Here is a 9,991-nt window from a genome sequence, read left to right on the forward strand (position 1 = left end):
ACTAAAATAAATCACAACACACACGTGCATGGACTGTTAATTTACAAGATTCAATTAAATAGACTAGCACAATACAGACATTTAGTCCTAATAAATAATTGAAATATTAATCTTGATTCTTTATCATTCTGCCCAGAATTTTCAAAACATAATTTTTGTAGTTGAAATTATAAATAAATTATTTATACAACTTTAAAATTCATGTAACTATATGGGATATTCAAAAAACATGTTATGGTCATTTTCATAAATAATTTCCCAAAACAATGTTATAAATAATTCTGTAAAATTTCAAGAAAGTTTATGACACAGATTCGTCACATTTTCTTAAAATAATTCCACACTTAAATTTATAAATAAATTCCATAATCTAAAAATTTATTATGAAACTAGACTTCCCAAATTTCATGTTTTATTTAGAAAATACCAAATTTGGTTTAATATAACAATTTTAATGAATTTTCAAATATACAGTAAAATCTATCTACAATTTCATATTTAATTAAAATTTCGTATAAGTTCATACAAAACTAGAATAATTGTTACACAAATTCCTGGATGAACTAGACATTATTCGTAACAACTTTGTAAAAGAAATCATCTCAAAAGTTTGAGCATAAAAGTGTCTAAAAATTCGTACAAGTTTCTGACAGATTTAAGGTCATATAATCAAACTAAATAAAATCTTTAATCATCTCTTTCATGGCACAAACTACACATGCAAGTCTAATTCCAAATTTATACCATGATTTTAAGGCTATTAATATAAAAATAACCTTCAAATATTTAATATATAAATCACAAATTTACATACAACTATAAACAAGTTTTTATCTAAATTTTTAGCTATTTTAACATATGAACGCAAATCTTGAAAATTTAACAATTAAAAAGAATAAGAGGGTTGAGAGGATTTTCTTACTATGTTAGGTTGCTATCGATTTATCGTTCTATTTTGATTTATTTCTAATTGTAAGATATGACGGTCCTGGCTTCATGATCTTCTTGCTGAAATTTCACATCAATCGGACACGACCTCATCATTGATCTTCCATTTGATTCTCTTAGAACTTTCAGTTGTCAATCATCATCTTAGACTCAGAATTTGCAAGATCTAACCCCAAAAATGGATTCTACACGTCGAAAAACCTTAGGGTGGTCATCCCCGAAGTCATAGAACCACTCGATTAACCCAAATGTACCAAGATGCGCCATAACACCATGAGTCGAGAAACGCTGGGTAAAATTCAGATCATCTTCTCCTAACAGCCGCAACATGCCCGAACAGAAAGACCCAGAAATTTAGTTTCAAAATCCTCCAGTTCAAATACTTGTATCTTCTTCGTCGTAACTCTGTTTTGCCTTATCTTTACATTATTGGATTTACCTCACAGCCTAATTTTTTTGCTCCATTCATCACACACCTCGTTCTGTCTTTTTTTGCATGCTATTAGATCTATAAATTTGACTAAAAATAAGATTTTTCCTCCCATCTCCGACTTTTCTTCAAACCATCTTTCGGACTCTATAACTTTCTTGATTCTTAATAGTTTTACTATATTCTTTCGCCAATGTCTTCAACTTACTTCGTACTTCATCTTACATGACCTAGTTTTCTCACTTCTTCCTGGAATGGATGGTTTTGGCATACCAAAAGTAACCCAAAAACCAACTTTTAAAATTCAAAATAAACTTCTCTAACTTTGTTTCTTTCTCCTCCATCTTCCCTTTTCTTCTCTTTCTTCACTTACAACACGTTGTGAATGGTGGTTCTAGATGATAATGGAATTAGATGATGGTGGTGGTGGCGGTTCGACAGTGCGACGGTGGTGGAGAAGTTCATGGGTTGGTGGTTCGGGTGGTGATAGTATGGGTTAAGGCCGTGGCTATAGAGGTCGAGAGGAGGAGAAAGAATAGAGATAAATAAGGAGAAAAAGAGTTTTGAGAATGAGAGGTGGGGAGAAAGAGAGAGAATCGAGAGAGACAAAGATGAAACACACAGAGAGAGAGAGAGAGAGAGAGAGAGAGAGAGAGAGAGATATGAAACTGGAAGAGAAGCAAAAGATGAAGATATGTGAGGAAAAGTTAGACTCAATTTATGGGGAAAATGAGGAAGAGTAAAAGAAGATTAAAAAAAAATGCAAAGAAATTTTTAAAAAAAGGAAATTGAACACCTAGTGGTATGACATCTGGTCCACCACATTTTGTTTTGGTACAGACAATGATAACTGAGAGAGGGGTGCACATGGGAGGCAAGAAAACATAGGGAGCAAACCCAAAGTTTTTGATTAGGTTTTACTACATAAAATGTTACATTTTAGTATAATTTGGTTCGAAAAAAAAAAATACAGATAAAAATACAATAAAAATATCATAAGGTTCAGAAATTAATATTGAATAATAATATAAAGTCAAAAATATTTTATTTTATTTTATTTTGAATAAATTTTTAGTATAAAAATATATAGACTATTAAATTCAAAATATTGTGAATCATTATAAAAACAATTTAAAACATATATTATATTTATCATATAAAAATACAGGGTTTTACATAAGACTTTGGAACATAGTTCCCTAAACAAACAAGATAACTCAATTAGAGGTGAAACGACTTTTTTTTGGCAATGCTCTTCGTAATGCTATAGGAAGAAGTTGCTGCATCAAAATATAACCATCATGAATTTTCAAACCTATAATCTTACGTTGTCTAAGTTGGATACAACGTGAAATATTTGAAGCATAACCTTCTGGCATTTTTATCCCTTTCAAAACTTTCAAGAATTAATCTTTCTCTTTTAAAATCATTGAGAAGCAAATTGGAGGCAAATATGACTTATTGGGTGAAGTTCACATCTTATATCCATCTCTTGTAAGTCAAGATGTGCCTTCAAGTTAGCATTGGTCTTCCCATCTAAATTCAACAATGTTCTATACATATTATCAATCACATTTTTCTCTATATGCATTACATCAAGATTGTGACACAATATGTGATTTACTCAATACAATAATGTCAACAATATACTTATTTTCCTCCATGGTTGTATCCCATCATCATCTGCTCATTTCTTTTTCTTTTTTTTTCTTTTTTCTCTTTTTTTTTTTCTTTTTGTTTTTTTCATTTTCCTTTGTCTTCCCAAATTTGTAATCAAGGTCTTCTGTTTGCATCATGATTTCAAAGCAAGATAACATATTGGGAGTTGGTTCTATTTCTTGTTTGCCATCAAATGATGCTCTATCTTTATGAAAATTATGATCTTTATCCAAGAAATGCCTATGGCCCATAAAACAATATTTTCTTTCATGTTTTAACCATCGAGAATGAGTCTCATAATTACAAGGACATGCAAGAGCACCATTGGTATTCCAACCAGACAAATCACCATATGTGAGAAAGTCATTTATAGTCAACATTAGAGTTGCACACATTTGAAAGTTCTCTTTGGAATAGATATCACAAGTTTGTACTTCAACATCCCATAATTCCTTCAATTCTTTAACTAAAGGCTGCATATACACATCTATGTCATTCGAAGGGGAGCTCGGACTAGGAATATGCAATGATAAGATGAAAGGAGATTTTTTCATCCACATCCATGGAGGCAAATTATATGGGACCAATATGACCGGCCAATTACTAGTCTTCATATTATCATAAGTATTAAATCCTTATGTTGCTAACCATAACTTGACATTGCAGGAGTCAAAGGAAAAATCTACATATTGAGAGTTAAATGTTTTCTAACGCATGGAATCAGCAAGATGCCTCATTATGCCATTATTTGTACGAGCTTTAGCATGCCATTTCATTAAAGCAACTGTTTTTTAAGACATTAACAACCTTTGCAATCGAGGCTTTAAGGGAAACAACCGTAAAACCTTTGCAGCCTTTTTCTTTCTCTTTTTAGATGAAGTACTCGTATTATGCTCCAAATCATCCTCATTTACCTTGAAGCATCACAATGACACACTTCATTATTTGCATGTTCCTTCCAAAATAACATAAAATCATTAGGACAAACGTGAATCTTTTCATAATCAAGACCTAAATCCTTAATAATCTTCTTGACATCATAATAGTCTTTTAATAAATTTGCATATGAAGGAAGCATATCTTTCAAAATTTTGAAGCAACATTGTGAATGAGTGATTGCTCCATCCACTAAGACATTTCAAGTGATACAGATGTACAATGGTTGACAACTTGCTAAAATTCTTACACCCTTCATACAAAGGCTTCTTATCATCTTTGAGTAAGTCGTAAAATTTGTGTGCATCTTCATTAGGATCTTCTTGAGGTCGTTGGGCACTTGAGCCTTGATTAGATGGTTTTGGTAAATTACTTTCTTCTCCATATTCATCCATATTTGGGGTGTGCATGGGAAACACATTCTGCAACATGTAACGTATATCACCATAATTAGGTCGTATTTCTTGACCATGGCTTTGACTAGTTCTAGTAAAAGTTGTTGCAGACATAGTTTCCCTGTGATGATACCAACAATTATAACTCGAACAAATTCCATAAGATACCAAGTGATCATGTATAACTTCTAGGATCGACATGTATGAATTCACACATCTCATACATGGACATGGAATTGTTTTATCATTAGATACATTGCGAGAAACAAACTCCAAAAATTCTTTAATACCTTGCACATAATCTCTTGACAATCTACTCTTCTTCATCCAACTCTTATCCATTGATTTATAATTAACTAAACTAAAGTACCATGAAACAAAATAAAAAAGTAAAATATATTATATAAAGAGTTGTCTATACTAACATAAAAAAGCACTATACAATTTAGTGTTGGTACACATAATGGAATTATTTTGATATGACTTTCCTTGTATATCTTTTCCTAAAATTGAACTATTTTATATTGATATATTTCATTTTTTTAATTGTTTTCTTGGATTTTATTTTCACAATTTATGTAGCATTTTAATTTTTATGAGCTATGATTTTTACTCTCTTTCACATGCACATGCACATGCAAATGCAATTACATAGTGAAGGTTTGGTTGTTGGTGGTTAAGACAAATCTCTAGTGTAATACATTTTATGGCCTAAACTCCATGGTTAAATTCAAGTATAACATAATAGATAAGAAAAATCTTTAGTATAATGTACTAGTTTTTGGGTTTGTCCCAATGATTATGAAGGTTCGGTTGTTTGGTGGTTTGAGATTGGTATTAATGATATGAAGATATGTGTTTAGGTAATTGCTTTCTGGTTGCTAAACTAATTAAAATGGTGGAATGTTTCAAAGTTCTATGTTGATGATAAATCTTCTTTAATTGTGTCTTTAGATTCAAAAAAAAAAAAAAAGGGCATACATAAATGTTGAATTTCCTCTAATTAGATTATTAGGCCAACAAAACATTACAAGTGTACTACGCATTAAATTCATGGACAACTATTTTCTCAAAAAGAAAAAAAGAAAGAAAAAAGAAAAAGAAAAAAAGAAGAAGTAGAAAAACATAACAAAACAATAAACAAAAAGATAGGCACTATTACTCCATTGTGGCATTTTATCAAATACTTAGAAAACACATAATGATTTCTCATTGCTATTCATAATTAGAAGTATGAGATTTCATTGTGTGTTGCATAAACAACAATTCATTCACTTCACTAATTATATTAGTTAAAATATGAATATCATAATCACAATACAGAACATGTTAATCAATCTATTTTATAAATTATTTTCCCAAATCAAAATTATTCAATATGTTCATGGAATCCTTCAAAGAAAAGAAAATTGAATGAAGAAAGAAAGAATTAAATCACAAATAAAGTCATTCTCAACAAGTCTTAGGCAGTGCATTGGTCAAGGAAGGTGAAATGGTGTTGAGGGCTGTAATAGCACTTCTAATGCTGATGTATGAAATTGTGTGGGCTGAGTATTGTTTTGTGTTTTGTTCTTTCTTGAGTTGAGGTGCTCTCTAATCACATCATTAGGCCTGCAAAAGATTACAAGGGTACAAGCACTAAACTCATGGACAACAATTAAAAACAAACAAAAAAACAGACCAAAAAAAAAAAAAAAAAAACAAAAAACAAAACTCTACTGTGGCATTTTATCAAACACCTAGCAGACACAATATGATTCCTCATTGTTATTCATTTATTGAAGCATGAGACTTTACGATGTGTAGCATCAACAACAATTCATTCACTTCACTGATTATATTGGTTAAAATATAAATATCATAATCAAAATATAGAACATGCTATTCATTCTATTTCCTAAGTTTCTTTTCCCCAAATTAAAATCATTCAAGTTGTTCATGGAACCCCTTAAAGTACAAAAGTTTTGGAGATGTTAGAAGCAATGAATGGAATGGCTTTAATCTCATTTTAACAATGAATTCCATTGACACAAACAAGTTCAAAGACAGAGTGAAGGTAGATTAAGGGAAACCAAGAGACTGCAAGAGAGAGAGAGAGAGGGGTGCAATAAGAGAAACAGAAACAGAGAGCAAACTGACCTTGAATTCATAGTGGTGTTGTAGAGTGATGTCATCGATACACCGGTGGAGAATGAACGGCGAAATCAGGAAGGGTGATGATAGCTTCACTAAACAAGGAGTTGAATGTGAAACAAGTATAGATACACTAGGGCAGATTTGTAATCAGGGAGAGGAACGATTTTTTTGGGATCAAAAAATTTTGATATACTTATTCTTGTAAGCGGTAAATCAGAAATTATTTTTAGTGAGTGGGCCTTAATTTTGAAGGTCTATTGTAGCAGCTGGAGTACAAATGTAGCCAAAAAAAAAAAAAAAAATTATAAAGCAGCAACCTAAGGAACAAATGTGACTAGGGACCTTACTTTTAGCAGCGGTCAACGACCATCACAATATCCAATTTATAGCAGCATTTTTGGTGGCCGCTACAATAAAAAATGCTGGTAAAACTTGATTTTTCTTGTAATGAAAGCCCTAAAAATTCTTATGAATTGTGCGAGAGTAAATATCGCACTAATAAGAATCGGAACTTTCTGATCAACTAGGTCAATCCAAGACTTGTAATTTGCAAGACAAAGAGCACCATAAATGTCGCTCGGCTAGGTTTTGGTTGAAAAATTCCATAATGATAAAGTTATATATGTGCAAAGGATAGTATAAAAGCAAAGGAATGCAGATGTTATTAAAGATTAAATGTCATCCAAAGAAGACGAGAGGGCTACCGTTTAGTGTTCATATTCTTTGCTCTCCAAAGTGCACAAGAAGTAATTGCCATATATGCGCCCTGTAACAACCCTGTCCTATGATTAACTGCTAAACCAAGATTAAAGATGCCTAATAAGTAATTAAGGTGAAATTATGAATTAGTTGCATATGTGTTGCATTATTTTTGTTTATATCTGTTTCTCGTAGGAATATCTGTTAATGTTTCTGTTTTGTTTTGTGAATTGAAGGCCTTATCGGCATCTAAACATGAAATTGACTTGATTCATGTGCTATTTGGGATTTTTAGGAATTTATGGTAGGTTCAATTGAAATTCAATTCGGAACAAATTATCTAGAATAAATTAATGGTCATTGCTTAGACTAATTAAAGTTTAATTAGCCAACTCTTAATCAAGCCTATATAAGGCTTACGTGACTTAAGACATTCAAATTACACTCTCATTCCCTCATTCTTGAGCCCCTAAATGTGTGTGTGTGTGTGTGAGAGTGTGAGAGAGAGAGAGAGAGAGAGAGAGAGAGACAGAGAAAGGGAGAATAGAAGTCAAACAAAGGAATTTCTAGAGAATTCAAGGAAATTGGCTTGAAACCTTAGTGAATTCACCATCTAGAGCTTAATTGAGAAGTTGAGGTAAGGATTTAACCCTTAGATTGGCTAATTATGATGTGTAGACCTTGAATTCAAGAGAAGTTAGGTGAATAATGCAAGAATTGAGCTAGTGAGATAGGAATGAAGAATATATCATGCACGCATGCACATTTTCTTCCTTTTTGAACTTAATTATTAAGAATTCTAACATGCATGCGCCAAGTCTACCATAGTTTTGAGAAGACATCATGTTTTCCATCAATTTGCCTTCTTTGATCATGATTTGGAAGCTTTGAACTCACTTCATTGCATATATGTTACGTTTTAAAAGTTTTGAGTTTGAATTGGCACAATTGACATGCTTTTGAACCTTGATTTTGCAAAATGATTTTGAATTCCCAATGTTTTCCAAGTTCACACATGTTTCCTTAAGTTTTTGGCCCAAAAGGATGAGTTTTGATGTGTTGAATTTGAGTTTGGAGCTTGGAAGAGCAATCTAGAAATTCTAGAATTCTGTTTCTCCGCTCGAGCGACAGAACCTGCGCTTGAGCGACCACTCTTTGTTTTACACTCTCGCTCAAGCGACCAAAAGTTGGCTAGAGCATACAATGCATGCTCCCAGAAGTTTACCATTTTTGTACACTGCTTAAGCGACAAGAGTTGCGCTCGAGCGAGGACCACAGTCTCACGCTCGAGCGACCGTCGAGCAAAAAAATCACATAACCAATACTTTTGCAAAGTTTACAGATCGTTTGAACGAAGGAAGTTTCGCTTGAGCAACCATTCATATGTTTGGACGTCTGCTCGAGCGAAAAAAGTTGCATTCGAGCGAGGCCCCTGTTTTAAGCATATTTGCCCAAGTGTTTTCAAGTGCATTTTAGCATTCTCATTGCATCCTAGGCATTCCTAGGCCAAGATTAAGACATGATAATGAGGATAAGACTTAGAGAACAGACGAATAATGAAATGAAATAAGTTAAGTACGATCCGAACGTGTGCTTCAATATGTGTATCTATTATGTTTGTGTAGGTTACACGCCGTAAGCTGTTGATCCATTGGTTACCATCAAGACATCTGTCCAACCATCTGTGAGTAATAACTCTGTAAAGTTATGTTTGATATTAATTATTTTCTAATAATATGAAATGAACAACTTTCTGAAATGCTATGCTTTGTATGAACGAATGATTGTCCAATTTTTTTTTGAAGTATAATTGTGGTATCCATAGTAGAGGCCCTCGCCCGGGGACATAATACTGTGGCTTATGGTCATGAGGCCCTCGCCCGGGGGAATAATACCGCAGCATAGGCCCTCACCCGGGGAAATAATACCATGACACAGGCCCTCACCCAGGGGAAATAATACCGTGGCCTATGTATGTGATGAGACACCTGGTACTAGAGGTTCCATTATAAAACTTGATATGCTTGACCAATCATGATATGTTAATGCTAATGGATATACCATACATGATTCGAGTACGATTATGAACATGACTCTGTTTGGTTATGACAATGCTTATCTCTCTGATTGATATGTTACAAAGTTGGACGTCATTCATTAAAATCTTTACTCTATTATTATTCACTAGGCTTCGTTCACTATTTATTATATGTATGTAGGTAACCAGGCTCAGAGTTGATGACCTCGAGTCTCAGTTGTGTCAGCCAGCTGTTGTGCCTCCCTTGGAGGTTCCCTTTTGTGATGCACATGTTGAGACCTTTCTTTCATTTGGAATATGAACAAGTTTTCTATTTATGTATATATATTGGGCTAAGCTCCTTTCTGTTATATCTGTTATATGACATGGATTTCTGTATTGTGATGTCATACCTATGTATATAAAGTTTTTATAATTTCTATCCCATGTACGTCTACGCAGCTCAATGGACTATGTATAATTTATATTTCCTTTCGCAGACCCTACATATGTGGTAATATGTTCAGAGGCCTTTGGTAATCCAAGGATTACTGGCTGGTCATGAGGCTAAACCTATAAGGGTGGGTTTGGGTTGTGACAGAGTGGTATCAAAGCACGTGTTATACTGCACACACAAGTCCATATGAGCTATAGGATGTTCTAGAAAAGAATTAGGGGCATTCCATTTGCATATGTGGATGTGTAAACTATTTGACTATACTAGAACTAACTTGAAATGATGTGAACACATATGAATCAAAATGAAATGAA

At 33.0% G+C, this 9,991-nt stretch overlaps 1 long non-coding RNA gene across 1 annotated transcript; it reads right to left on the reverse strand.

Annotated features, from left to right (window-relative positions):
* Nucleotides 1-3,892: 3,892 nt before the first annotated feature.
* Nucleotides 3,893-6,773, reverse strand: LOC114279489 (uncharacterized). Its single transcript, XR_003635321.2, has 2 exons — nucleotides 6,508-6,773; nucleotides 3,893-4,489 (listed from the first exon to the last, which is right to left on the reverse strand). It is a non-coding gene; the product is annotated as an uncharacterized LOC114279489 (long non-coding RNA).
* Between the last annotated feature and the right edge of the window lie 3,218 nt (nucleotides 6,774-9,991).

This window comes from Camellia sinensis, chromosome 3 (genome assembly GCF_055761805.1).
Source record: "Camellia sinensis isolate YWXY chromosome 3, ASM5576180v1, whole genome shotgun sequence".
NCBI lineage: Eukaryota > Viridiplantae > Streptophyta > Magnoliopsida > Ericales > Theaceae > Camellia > Camellia sinensis.